A 15,207-nucleotide genomic window follows, 5' to 3' on the forward strand; every position below is an offset into this window, starting at 1 on the left:
CCTTTTTAATTTGTATCGATGGCCTCTTAATCTTTCGTCTTGATTCAAAGTGAATATGGTGCTTAGGTTCCCAAAATTATGTTTTAAAATACGGAAGGACATAATTAGATCACCTCGAAGACGTCGCTGCTCGAATGTCGTAAGGTGAGCCACGGATAATCTATCTTCATAGTTAGGTCTTACACGACCGTATGCCAGTCTTATAAGCAACATCGCTTCCATTATTTTCTATCTTAAATGATTATATAAACGAAGATAAATATCAATCAAATAATCCTGAAAAAAAATAATTTAAAACCCATCAACCCTATAAGCAGGAAGTCAAGAGTTTAAACGATTCAAACTCGTTTATTCTACGGCTGGGTGTAGAATGCGGAAGCCTTTTTACATTGCACTTTTAAAAAAAATGAACAATTCTGAATACAGTAATACCTCCACTAACGCTACCCCGACTTCTGCGAATTCAGAGTTAGGCGATTTTCAAATTTTGTCAATTCGTCATTTGAGGGCCAGAGAATAGTTCGATTATCGATGAGATAGAATTACCTCCCACACATTATTGCTCATTCAATGTACATAACATGACTTTTCGTAAGAAAATCAGCACATTTTTATTTTGTGTTAGGTATTTCTTGTCTTCAGTTTTGTCTACGAATTGGTTGTTTGCAATTTGAAAATGTATTATATTTGTTGAGACTGTTTGGTAGGTACATTTTATAATTTATCTATAATAAATATCAAAGTGAATATTGTTGTTGCATTAGCTCTTAGCTATGTCTGATATGTTAGTGAATACAAATAAAATAGTGATCTGGTGATAATAATTTAACAGTACATATTGAGAATTCTGTAAAATTACTTAATTCACTATTTAAAAATGAAAAGACGTAGAATTGAGGATTATTTTACGCCAAGATCAGGTAAAACAATAGACAATACTAATATTGATGATATGAGAACTAATACTTCTTCTTTAAATAATAATGAGCCTACACATGACCCTCTGGAGGATACAGTTAAAGTAATTATGTATATCCTTTCTATGTCCTACGTATTATAGTCATTTTAAAATTGATTTGAATGTGTATAAAAACAGTCAATAATAATTCATATCTATATTAAATATATCATAGCTTTTTGTGAGTATATATGTATAAAATGAATAAATAATTTGGACTTTTTAAGAGTCTTCAATATCACGATAGAGATGGCATTAATATGAAGTAAAGGAAATAGCTGAACAACTAAACATTGAATTGAAGATGCCTCGTATAGTTTCTCGTCAAGCCTGCCGTCAAAACCTACCTGCTAACTCTTGCGAAGAATATTTCTGAAGATTTATTTATCGATTTTAGTCAATATCTTAACCTTGATTTAGAAGAACGACTTTCATCGGAAGTTATAAATCTATTTAATCTTCGAGTTGTTTTACTTAAAACTGATAACACACCAGAAGATAAAGTTGCATTAAAAAAAAATTGTTGACACCTTTCAGTATATTATTGGACCATCTACTGCATATTACACTAGAACAAGAGTTTTCACTGTGGATTTAAAAGTGGAATAGAGTCGTGCAAAATAATGGAAAACGTTCTTATTTTATTTTCGAAGTATTAGAAAACTGCGATATTTATATGTATCCAAATATCAGAATATTTCTGCAAATATTAATTACACTGCCTTTTTTTTACCATGTTGAGTCTGGCTGAATGACTAAAAGTCTATGCCAAAAAAAAAAAAAAAAAAAAAAAAAAAAAAAAAAAAAAAAAAAAAAAAAAAAAAAAAAAAATTACACTGCCAGTCAGTGCAGCAACAGCAGAGCGTAGTTTTTCTACGTCTAAAGCGTCTAAAGACTTGGCTTACAAATAGAACTTCGGAGGAAAGGTTAACTGGTTTAGTATTCATCAATGTGCATCCTGAAATTTCTCTAGATGTTGAAGTAATCAACATGCGATTTGCTAAATCGAATAGGCGAAAACAATTTTCTTATCTTATTCTTATAGTATTTTTAATTACTGAACTTTTATTTACTACTTATTGCCTGCTGTTGCTGACAATTCGTGAGAAAAATTTCAATACCGAGTAAAAAAAATCACTTACTTATAGCCTAATATGCCTAATTATAGAAATAACTATTCTTAAAATCAATAGATTGTTATTTGATCAATAAATTAATTTAAATAAAATGCTGTTTACACTTCTTCTTAAGGTTCCTTCTTCATTACGTGGCTATAATTACATCAAATTTCTCTCAATCTTGAGCTGTTCTTAGTATCGAATGTGTGTCTATGCCTGTCCAGTCTCTTACATTCTTCAGCCAGGAGCATTTTCTTCTCCCTGGACCTCTTTTTCCTTCTACTTTCCCTTCCATTATGAGTCGTAAAAAGTTATATTTTTCTCCTCTGTAAATATATCTTAGATAACTCGTTTTTCTTCTGCTGTTTACAATATTTAGGAGTTCTCTCTTAGTCCTCATTCTTCTCAGCACCTCGTTGTTGGTCACGTGCTCTGTCCACGAAATCTTCAGCATCCTTCGAAAAACACACATTTCAAAGGCATTTATACGGCTCATACTTGTAATTCTGAGAGTCCGTGTTTCCACTCCGTATAGCAATAAGGAATAAATGAATGTTTTCACAAATTAATATCGGATATACAACGATAGGATAGAGTTGATTAGGAATGTTTAATACATTCTTTAATGTTTACACTTACATTAAGGTAGGTATTTCATTTAAGTAACTTAACTTTGATTTATACTTATTTATCCTTGGTTTTTTCTTGATTTTGTAGCCATAGGATAGGTGAGTTTAAATTAATTGTCTTTAAAATACCTAGTTTAAATCGACAGTCCTTGGTTTTCAGTATGTATTTTAATAACTTTCATTTGGTTTAATAGTCTTGTACACTTGATTTTACTGTCATATTGGGTTTAAATTATTTTTTTTACACCCGGGGGATATTTGGGTTTTAATAACTACTCATTGGTTTAGTATATTAAGTTATAATTTATATAGTAATTTAGTCGCTTAAAATAATGATTTTACAACAAATCATATCAATCGTAAATGTGCACAAAAATCTAAATCCTATATTAAAATCACCCCCAAGACCCATGACTCCCCTCCCCGACAAAAAATTTCTGGGGATCAGCCACTGAAAGGTGCAAAAATCTAAATCCTCTATCAAAATCACTCTCAAGACCTATAATCCCCCCCCCCCCGACAAAAAGTGCTGGATCCGCCACTGAGCGATGGTGCTCTTGCGATGTCCGGAAAATTTCAAATTACAGTTAAAGTAATTATGTATATCCTTTCTATGTCCTACGTATTATAGTCATTTTAAAATTGATTTGAATGTGTATAAAAACAGTCAATAATAATTCATATCTATATTAAATATATCATAGGTTTTTGTGAGTATATATGTAAAAAATGAATAAATAATTTGGACTTTTTAAGAGTCTTCAATATCACGATAGAGATGGCATTAATATGAAGTAAAGGAAATAGCTGAACAACTAAACATTGAATTGAAGATGCCTCGTATAGTTTCTCGTCAAGCCTGTCGTCAAAACCTACCTGCTAACTCTTGCGAAGAATATTTCTGAAGATTTATTTATCGATTTTAGTCAATATCTTAACCTTGATTTAGAAGAACGACTTTCATCGGAAGTTATTAATCTATTTAATCTTCGAGTTGTTTTACCTAAAACTGATAACACACCAGAAGATAAAGTTGCATTAAAAAAAATTGTTGACACCTTTCAGTATATTATTGGACCATCTACTGCATATTCCACTAGAACAAGAGTTTTCACTGTGGATTCAAAAGTGGAATAGAGTCGTACAAAATAATGGAAAACGTCCTTATTCTATTTTCGAAGTATTAGCAAACTGCGACATTCATATGTATCCAAATATCAGAATATTTCTGCAAATATTAATTACACTGCCAGTCAGTGCAGCAACAGCAGAGCGTAGTTTTTCTACGTCTAAAGCGTCTAAAGACTTGGCTTAGAAATAGAACTTCGGAGGAAAGGTTAACTGGTTTAGTATTCATCAATGTGCATCCTGAAATTTCTCTAGATGTTGAAGTAATCAACATGCGATTTGCTAAATCGAATAGGCGAAAACAATTTTCTTATCTTATTCTTATAGTATTTTTAATTACTGAACTTTTATTTACTACTTGTTGCCTGCTGTTGCTGACAATTCGTGAGAAAAATTTCAATACCGAGTAAAAAAATTCACTTACTTGTAGCCTAATATGCCTAATTATAGAAATAACTATTCTTAAAATCAATAGATTGTTATTTGATCAATAAATTAATTTAAATAAAATGCTGTTTACACTTCTTCTTAAGGTTCTTTCTTCATTAGGTGGCTATAATTACATCAAATTTCTCTCAATCTTGAGCTGTTCTTAGTATCGAATGTGTGTCTATGCCTGTCCAGTCTCTTACATTCTTCAGCCCTCTTTTTCCTTCTACTTTCCCTTCCATTATGAGTCGTAAAAAGTTATATTTTTCTCCTCTGTAAATATATCTTAGATAACTCGTTTTTCTTCTGCTGTTTACAATATTTAGGAGTTCTCTCTTAGTCCTCATTCTTCTCAGCACCTCGTTGTTGGTCACGTGCTCTGTCCACGAAATCTTCAGCATCCTTCGAAAAACACACATTTCAAAGGCATTTATACGGCTCATACTTGTAATTCTGAGAGTCCGTGTTTCCACTCTGTATAGCAATAAGGAATAAATGAATGTTTTCACAAATTAATATCGGATATACAACGATAGGATAGAGTTGATTAGGAATGTTTAATACATTCTTTAATGTTTACACTTACATTAAGGTAGGTATTTCATTTAAGTAACTTAACTTTGATTTATACTTATTTATCCTTGGTTTTTTCTTGATTTTGTAGCCATAGGATAGTTGAGTTTAAATTAATTGTCTTTAAAATACCTAGTTTAAATCGACAGTCCTTGGTTTTCAGTATGTATTTTAATAACTTTCATTTGGTTTAATAGTCTTGTACACTTGATTTTACTGTCATATTGGGTTAAAATTATTTTTTTTGCACCCGGTGGATATTTGGGTTTTAATACCTTCTCATTGGTTTATAACTTAATATACTAAACCAAGTTATATAGTAATTTAGTCGCTTAAAATAATGATTTTACAACAAATCATATCAATCGTAAATGTGCACAAAAATCTAAATCCTATATTAAAATTACCCCCAAGACCCATGACTCCCCTCCCCGACAAAAAATTTCTGGGGATCAGCCACTAAAAGGTGCAAAAATCTAAATCCTATATAAAAATCACTCTCAAGACCCATGGCCCCCCCTAATTTGTGGGGATCAGCCACTGAAAGGTGCAAAAATCTAAATCCTCTATCAAAATCCCTCTCAAGACCTATGATCCCGCCCCCCTTCCCCCCCGACAAAAAGTGCTGGATCCGCCACTGAGCGATGGTACTCTTGCGATGTCCGGAAAATTTCAAAGTCTACAAACGCTTGTGAAACAAAAGTCTCCAATGTGTATATGGACACACTGTATCATCACAGGGAAGCTCTGGCTTTCAAAGAAATATCTCCTGGCCTCAACCTTCAGCTTCAAGAAGCCAATGCAGTACACATATATTGGATATGAGTCATAAAGTTAATGCTTGTTGTAGAAAACTGGAATTGTGGAGCAGAAATTTAAAGCAGAAAAACCTAGAAATGTTTGCAAATGTGGATGAATATATTAAAACTTACAAGGTTGAAGAACAACACGTGAAAGTTGTTTTTTTAACCATTGAAAATCATTTAGCGATGCTGACAAAAAATTTTGAGATTTAAGATGGTTTTTTGCCGACGACCGACAAATACCTACTTAGTTATGAGTGGGTTAGGAATCCATTTCAAATTACACCTGAAGGGATCTCCACTGTCGAAGAAGAAACCTTCATAGACTTCACGGCAAATTCCAAAATCAACAGACAGTTTAATAATAAATTCCTCTTTTAATTTTGGTCAGGATAAATTATGAGTTTTCTCCGCTGAAAACCAGAGGCTTCCGTATACTTACTATTCCCATTGTCAACATCTTACCTTTACGAAACAGGATTTTCCGCGATGGCTGCTTTGAAGACCAAATATAGATCGCAGCTAAATATAGAAAAAGAACTGAGAGAGTTTTCTGCGCTGAAAACCAGAGGCTTCCGTATACCTACTATTCCCATTGTCAACATCTTACCTTTACGAAACAGGATTTTCCGCGATGGCTGCTTTGAAGACCAAATATAGATCGCAGCTAAATATAGAAAAAGAACTGAGAGCGTCTATTTCTAATATTACACCCTGTTTTGATAAACTTTGCTCTGCAAAACAGGCCCAAGGAAGTCACTAATATACATTAAACTTGTTGATAATTTAGTATTCAGTGATTTTAGTAAATTCACGTTCCATCTCTTTGTGGACTTTAAGTCAGCGTATGATAGCGTCCTAAGAGGTAAATTATACGAAGCCATGAATGAACTTAACATTCCCCATAAATTAATAAGGCTCGTAAAAACAACTATGAGTAAAGTGATCTGCAGAGTGCAAATACAAGGCGATATGTCACAAGCGTTTGAAACATATGCAGGGTTACGGCAGGGAGACGCGCTGGCGTGCCTTCTCTTTAATATAGCGTTAGAAAAGACTATAAGAGATGCCGAGTTACACAATAGGGGAACAATCTTTAATAAATCAACGCAGATTATGGCTTACGCTGACGATCTGGATTTGATCGCACGTACTACACGAGGACTTAAAGAGATGACTTCCACCTTCTTGACAGCCGCACAAAATATGGGCCTTAAAATAAACGAGGAAAAAACCAAAATGTTAGCATCTATTCCAAATAACAGAGATAGAAACGCCGAAGAAAACTTCAGTATAGACCAATATAATTTTGAGGTAGTAAATAAGTTTACATATTTGGGTTCTCTCATAACAAACGATAATGACACATCTGAAGAAGTAAAACGGAGGGTACTGCTAGCAAACAAATGTTATTTTGGACTAAGCAAGCAGCTAAAAAACAGAAATTTAAGCCAGAAAACCAAACTAATAATATATAGAACACTCATCCTACCAGTGCTGACATATGGGTCAGAAACATGGACCATCTCCAAAACAGACGCAAATCTTCTGCTCGTCTTCGAAAGGAAGATACTAAGAAGAATAATGGGCGCATTCTGTGAGAATGGTATTTGGAGAAGGCGATATAATTTCGAATTGTACGAGAAGTATAAAAAAATAGTAAATGGTAGAGATGTAATATCCTTCATAAAAATAGGTAGGCTTAGATGGGCTGGACATGTGTCAAGAGCAAATGAAAATTACCCACCCAGACGAACTCTATTATCGGTCCCAGTGGGAAATAGGAGTAGAGGCAGACCACGACTGAGATGGAGGGACGGTGTGGACGAGGACGCAAGGAAAATCGGCGCGGCAAATTGGCAACGGTTGGCGATGAACAGAAACGACTGGCGAAATAGACTGGGGAAGGTCAAGGCTCAACTAGAGCTGTAGCACCACTGATGATGATGATGATTTTAGTAAATTGGTCAATCTTGTTGGTGTTTTTTTTATATTCTCATGCCCCCTCAGTAGTAAAAGTGTGCCGCCCAAGGGGGGTGCCCCACAGGTTGAGAATCACTGCTCTAGGATATTACCTGAATCATATATGGCGTTAAACAGTTCAGTTAACTCCTTCGTACTCACTCCACTCATCACCCTAATAAGTTCAACGGGTATTTAGTCCGGACCTGTGGCCTTACCATTCTTAGACTGTTTTAAAGCCGCAGGGTGAAAGCAGCTTTAAAACCCTCTTACTACATTGGTAAATATACAAAAATCTCTAAAATAGGTTATTAGTCTACAGGATTATTTCACTGTATTTGAAAAAAATTTGGACTTCTGATAAGTGTAATATAAGTGTAATGTCAAAACCCTCTGAATACGAATGAGAGAACATGAAGAAGTCCTAAACACTCGGTGTAAACACTATCAAAATTAAAACGTTGCAATATTTGGGCCATATGATAGGTAAGCTCTACGAACTGTTACAGGTGAGCATGCTTTAGAATATACAAGGATGAAGAAACCGAGGAAAAGGTACATTTCGGATAAATAATAAAAGAACGTGGTTCAACTGAAGTTCAAAAGAACTGTTCAGAGCATATTATGCATCGAAAATTCGAATCGCTATGGTGGTTGCCAAACTTCTGAGAGGAGACAATACGTAAAGAAGAAGAATGTTCTAAACAGCAAAAACCCTTGTCTAAGGCAAAAACAGAAGAGTTAAATTTGTCACTTGTCAGATATATTGGGTTTGTCAGGTAATATTTTAATCTGTAGTTTGTTTTTGTTATCAAAATAAAAAAATAACATAAATAACGTAATATACAAAATAATTCAGAAATTACATTTACGTAAATTTAGATAACAATTCACATAGATACATAAACAAAGATAACACATAGTGTAAAAACAAAAACTTATAAATAGAGATAAGTTAAAATCTTGTTCTGAATCTTAGTTAAATACAACATACATAATATAAAATATTAAACATGATTGCCGGAAGTATATTTTTAATTTTACTATCTACAATTCATTTTGGAAACTCCATTGTTTGTCCACCTTGTGATGAAAAAATAGTATGTGAAAAGGTTTCATGTCCAGAAGGACAAAAACCTGTTTCACATTGGTCATGTAATTGTTGTGATACATGTCTCACAGTGTTGAGTAAGTATATACTCTTGTATTTATTTATGAAATTGAAATATATGAATTAGTCAATATTTGTGTAGAGTTTAATTTTTCTAGGTGTTAAGGTTTTAGGTTCAATTTCTTTATAGATAGTGTCTACCTTGAGGATGCTAACATACATGAGTACTTTTCTAACTTTACTAATTACAATCAATTTTAGAATAATATTGTTTTGTAGATTGTTAGATTTAGTACTGTTTCAAGCCATATCTATGTCTATCACTTTGTACATTTTCAATTGTTTTATAAAAATTCAAACTTTACTTTGTTGAAGATGAAAATGTTGCTTACAATATCTTAACCAATAAAATACCTTAACCACATTCTTAAATAATAATTTCTAAAGAAAATAAAAACATAAGTCTCTTTATAACTCCTTTACAAAGAACCACAAATCACCTAGTACAACTAATTTAGAATTATTTATTCAAATTGTACTTTAAATAATAGGTTCTACATATATGTATATAACTATGCCCCATTTAAGCACAACATACTATATGTTTTGACAGTATTCTATCTTTCTGTATAAATAGTGATATATACAATATACATAGAATTGTTGACATGAGGTGTGTATTGCAATACATTGCCATGTGAACAAGCACCGCCTTGATACAATGCTACAAGATAAAGAAAATGGCAAAATCATTGTAAGCTACAGAGATAGATAATTGTCACATAGTGGGAGAAAAATTTGCAATAGTATGAAATATGTAGGATGGACGGTGTGGACAAGTATATGCAACTGACAATGGTTGATTATCAGAAATGACATGTAAAATATATAGAGGAAGGTCGAGGCTCAACTAGGGCAGTAAGTAGCACTGTTGATGATGATGATGCTGAAATAAGCTTATATGGGAAATTATAAAGGGCTCACAAATATTTTAGAGTTGTCTACCAATAAAAGTTACATAAGAAAGGCCAGAAGTTAGTAAGGTATGATGGGAGGTACCAGAAATAAATGCCCACAGCATTTCAATTGTTGCTCCTTGATATATTTCACAATATCTCTTCTGTTCTTTTTTTTATTTGCACAATCGCATAAACTTTCATTTAAATGTTTTATTTCTTTTATATTTATTGTGGATCCTCTTTTTTCTAAAGTCTTATGCTACTACTTTTGTAGCACTTGTAACTATTGTAATGTGTTGTGCACTATTGTAATTTTGTCTATATTGCAATATAGTTACATTTATTTCCATTTGTTGTCATTTTATCCATTCATATTACTTAGTTATCTTTTCATGATTATCACTTAAGTTTAATATTCTCTCAATATACACATAGTTCACTTTTATTAAGGTTTAAAACAATGGAAGTACAAAAAATAATACAAATATATAAGTTATCATATTATTATAATAAAATGTATTTTTTGCAATTTTTTTTTAACTTTTAGAAGAAGGAGATAAGTGCAGTTATGATCATTTGTTGGGAGTTCCAAGTAAGGTTGTTTGTGACACAGGCTTAATTTGCTATAATTCAAAGTGCACAAATGAAAAGGAAGTTGCCAAGATATTAAGCCAACAGAATTAAAGTATGATATCTCTATATTGTATTACCAATATTTTAATATAATAATTGTTTTCACTACGTAAAGTGTTTTATTGAAGTTTCCATTTTAAAGAACATTGCAAATATTACCATGAAAAACTCTATGGTCATATAAATGTATAGTATATATGTATTTTCTTTAACTAAATTGGTAAAATATAAACAAGTTCCTGAAAAATCAACACTAATAGTAATTTTAATATTACAAATATATTTGTAACTGTTATTATTAATACAAATATTACCTTTAATAAAATAATTGAACTTTTTTAAAGTTTAACATTAACATAATAATTTGCAAATTTTATATTTTTATAACACACCTTGGAGATCTAAAGCTGTCAACAATGGTACAAATATTCAAATATTTTACATGATGTAAGTAATCAGTTAAACCATTTCTTAAATATATTTTTAAATGTGTTCAACCAAATTATTCAATGTGATTCTTAGACAGTATGCACTCTCCATTATGAACTATCAGGCCTTAAATTTTAGTGTACAAATGACAAACCATAGAGTCCAAGTATATAAGAATTGACCGAATTATTTAAAAAGTAAAAAAAGATCTTAAAGGCAATAACTTTATTGAATGGATATTATGAAATCACTTGTTTGTAAGCTTTAGTGTCATATTAGAAGTAACATTCAAAATCTTTCTGGTTCCTCTTTGATCCACTGTGAAATATTAATTAGCTATTGCAGCTCTGAAAAGTTATGTTGCCATCTTTCCAAGCCACCTGTGTAGTGTAGTTCATGTAACCTTAAGGCTTTTTTTTATCAATTGACATTTACCATTCAAATGTTACTTCTAATATCAGGCAAAGAATCTTCCAATGCTCATCTGTAATATAGACAAGATAGTGCAGATTTCTCTCTTGTATAGCTAAATTCCATGTTTTTCAAATTGTTATGAGTATCCATGTCAAGCATATCTATGTCGAATTTATATAAGAAAGCAAGACGAGCAGCACACAACATTTTAGACCAGAGTTTATTTACATTTAAACTATCCAAAACCTAACTACCCCAAACCACTTTGTCTCTGGCTTCTCAAATAGAAGCACAGTAGTCAGACTTTGTTCGTGGCTTCTCAACTTAAAGCAAGTAAAAACTTTGCAATTTTTACATGTGTATTTAACAGGTACAGGCCTAATACAATGCCTGTTAAAATATAACGGAATATGTTTTCCTGACATTTTGTTTTGAATATGTCAATTTTTCTCTGTCAAGGGTTCACAGGATTCCGTGATCCGACATTGAGGCTTTATCACAGACATGCTAGTTCTGAAATATATTTTTAATAAATCAACTAGTTACGGTAATATCCAGTAGGTATCTCTTTTTTTTCAGTGATAAATGTGGGTTTGTTATCTTTGTTAATAATGTGTATGTTAGGAGAAGTTAAATGTTCTAATAGGACCTCACTCGTTTGTTTGTGTCTGTGCTGCCCCGTATAGTGTTGTGGGAAGATGCGTCATATTCAATGTAAGCTGTCTGTTCTTTTGTTACTTTTAAATTTTGTTTACCATCTCTGACGAAGGGTTATCTTTGTCACGAAAAGAAGGCAAAGGCTATTATAGTTCGCCTTTTAACTAATTTCAGTTGAAATTTCCACTTCTATCGTTGCAAGATTTCCAGTGATGAATTTTGGCACAGAAGCAAATTTAATTAAGTTTTAAATATGCAGACATGCCCTTGGTGTGTCATACACTTGTAAATAAATCAACTTGCATGAGTTCTTTGGGAAGTCTTTTATAAGCCCATGGCTCTTGAGTTAGTCCAATATCACTTAGAATTTGACTGAAGCTCCTACTAAGCACGTTAGATACACCTTTTGAGTAATGTGCATTCAGCTTTAGAAATCTAATAAGTTTTACAGAAACCATTTTTACGGATTCTTGGGATATTTGTAAGTCTCATTATTTGGTCGTTTGGCCTAATGGCCTTTGCACTAGATCTGCTTGTGAATGTAGAACTTGGCCTAGACTGGTCAGAGTGGCTTTTTTTGGTAAAATTCTTATGCCAAATTTGTAGTTGACCATATAGCCATCTTTCTTTAAAGCCCCTACATATGTAATGTCCACTGAGATTGTCATTTCTATCGTAGGACATTTGTCGACTCTTCTTAGAGTTCTCCAATGCTTAGTACCGAGATCATCTATCTGTGTCTCTCAAGAATTTGAGAATCTTGAACGTTGGGTTGTTCAGGATCAGGAAGATAAAGTCTCAAAGATCTGGGTGTTCAGAATCTTTGATCAGGAACGAGTTAAAGTTCTGGTTATAGAGGAACGAAATGAAGTTCTGGATGTAAGTAAAACCACCAAACCCAAAATGACCGTTTTATTGAGACTAACCCGGTTTGTAATGACTTCAAGCACTAGGACCTCTGGCTTGATTTTTATCCACTACTCTGTCTCTCTGATCTGTTACATGCTTTAATAAATTAACTACGAGCTGAAGCCTTATTACAAATATGATTAAACAAATAATTGTTACAGTTTAAATCAATAGCATGTGGCAAACAAATAAATTTAGGCTACACCTGCAATAATAATATTTGAGAAATTAGCTTTCTTTACACGAGACAATAAAAGCCATTGTTTAATCGATGATATTAAATACTGGATATGGGGAATGTAATTGATCTCTGCGAATCTGAGTAAGATAACCTCTAATACATAATAATTTTTTTATGGCTACCAAGTGTAAGATAATCTTCTAATTTGACATGGAGAACATCCCAGAAAAACTAATCTGTGCCAAAGACATTGCCAATGAGACTAAGAAAGACCCAGTGTTATCTAAAGTTTTGCAGTGGACTTGGAAAGGTTGGCCTGATGAGAAAATTAAATTTTCAGACGAATATACTCCTTATCTACTACGTAAAAACGAAATTAGCTGTTCTCAAGACTGCCTGTTATGGGGCACACGGGTAATAGTTCCACTTGGAGGGAGGAAAACAATACTGAATTTGCACACCCCGAATCGTAAAAATTAAGTCACTGGCACCACGCTCATATGTTTGGTGGCCAAATCGAACACCTAGTAAATACATGCAGCGCGTACCAGGAGTCTAGAAACATGCCAAAAAAGGCTCCGATCCATCCGTGGGAGAGGGCTCTATGGACAAGAATATACCTCGATTTTACCAGTCCATTTAAAGGCAAAATGTTTCTGATTATCATAGTCTTTATTAGACAAGCATTGGTTGCACCGTACCATCCAAGTGGTAGTAATGACGAAACTAACATGCAGTTAACATTGCACAGATATCTCCTTACTCAGCACATTACACCCCATTGTACAACAGAAAGAAAACGAGACTGTATTTGCAAGGTCATTTGCTCCAGGTGGTCAAAAGTGGCTTCTCTCCAAAATAATGGAAACCACTGGACCGTTAAGCTACAAAGTTCAAACCCCTGATGGTAAAATTTTACGTCGTCATTCTTACCAAATCAGAACCCGTATGTGTGACCAAGAAACAACAGACGAAGTTATACCGTCAACCTCGATGGAAACAAAATTACTCGTAACTCTGCAACCGCTGTTTCTGCATCCAAACGAATTTGTGGATCCAAAACCAGAAATTGTAGAGCAGGCCGCTGAAGTTAAAAAGCCACCTGCTGGAATAAGAAAACCTCCAAGGTATTTGGAGAACTATGATGCGTAGATTCATCCAGGAGGGAGGATTGTGATGTATTGGCAACCATGCAGTGCGGTTACGTCACAATCAGCTGGCAGAAACTCAGGACGAGACAGGCGGAACAATCGTTTAATTAATGTATATTTATTTGCATTACGTTTTGGAGTGATAATTAAAGTCGGTAGTATTTCCGATACTGTTGTTATTATTTACAACCCGGTCCGATACATACTAGATTTAAAATAACTTAAGTTATTATTTTTGTTAAGTGTGAAGTAGAGCTCATTTCTTGAGCGAATTCAGAAGTAAATGTTATCAATTTGAATAAATTTAGAAAAGAGTCATTTGTACTGAGTGCGGTCCTGTATCAAAACTATACAAGGCCAATTAAGCCGGTAATAGTCAACATAACAATATGAAAAGCTAGTTTGAATCTGAAAGAATGGAAGAAATTTTTCATTACATTATAACTTAAAATAAACAGAAAGTAAAAAAGAAACCATTAAATTTTGTAATACAAATTCGTTTCTCGATGTAAATCTAGTATATTCTGAACAAGTTTTAATTGGCTGAGGATCACATTTATAAGACCTTGTATAGAGTATTTTTTTTGCCCGTATTTGACACACTGTGTAAGAAAATGTTGAACTGTGAATGATTCACTACACTTTTCACAAACAGGTGATTTCTCCGAAACCATCAGGTGTCCATGTGTCAGCCGTGTATGAGTTTCGAGGTTGAATTCTTCCATTGTGGTGAAATGTGGTTTTAGATTTGATGCTATTTGATGTCTGATTTGGTCGTAATTGCTTCCTTTTCAGCAGTCTTATTACCTAAAATTCCAACGTTTCCAAAAGTGAAACCGTTTGTTGCTTCATGTATAGCATGAACTAATGGATGTTCGATATATTTATTTTTAATCGAGTCGATGGAGTTAAATGGTGGAGGGCAGAACTTCCGAATTATACTATTTGCAGTTATTACAGAATATCTGACTCCTGCCTCAGTTTTAGATGCATCTGTGTAGAGAATCTCGTCATATGAGTTTGTGTTGACCAGCTCTAGGAAAGATTGAATATTATTAATCCAAGGAGGAGTTAATGGCAGTATATGGGTATCTGTTACTGAAAATGGTTTGTTATAGCTAGTAAATCTTGCTTGTTTTGAAAGTCGGTTGTAATTTCCTGGT

General features: G+C 33.2%; 1 long non-coding RNA gene across 1 annotated transcript; it reads left to right on the forward strand.

The window, feature by feature from the left end:
- The first annotated feature begins 8,344 nt into the window (after positions 1–8,344).
- Positions 8,345–10,411, forward strand: LOC140433327 (uncharacterized). The gene is made up of 2 exons (XR_011949923.1): positions 8,345–8,788; positions 10,218–10,411. It is a non-coding gene; the product is annotated as an uncharacterized lncRNA (long non-coding RNA).
- Positions 10,412–15,207: the final 4,796 nt, after the last annotated feature.

The sequence above is a fragment of the Diabrotica undecimpunctata genome, chromosome 2, assembly GCF_040954645.1.
Source record: "Diabrotica undecimpunctata isolate CICGRU chromosome 2, icDiaUnde3, whole genome shotgun sequence".
NCBI classification, from domain to species: domain Eukaryota; kingdom Metazoa; phylum Arthropoda; class Insecta; order Coleoptera; family Chrysomelidae; genus Diabrotica; species Diabrotica undecimpunctata.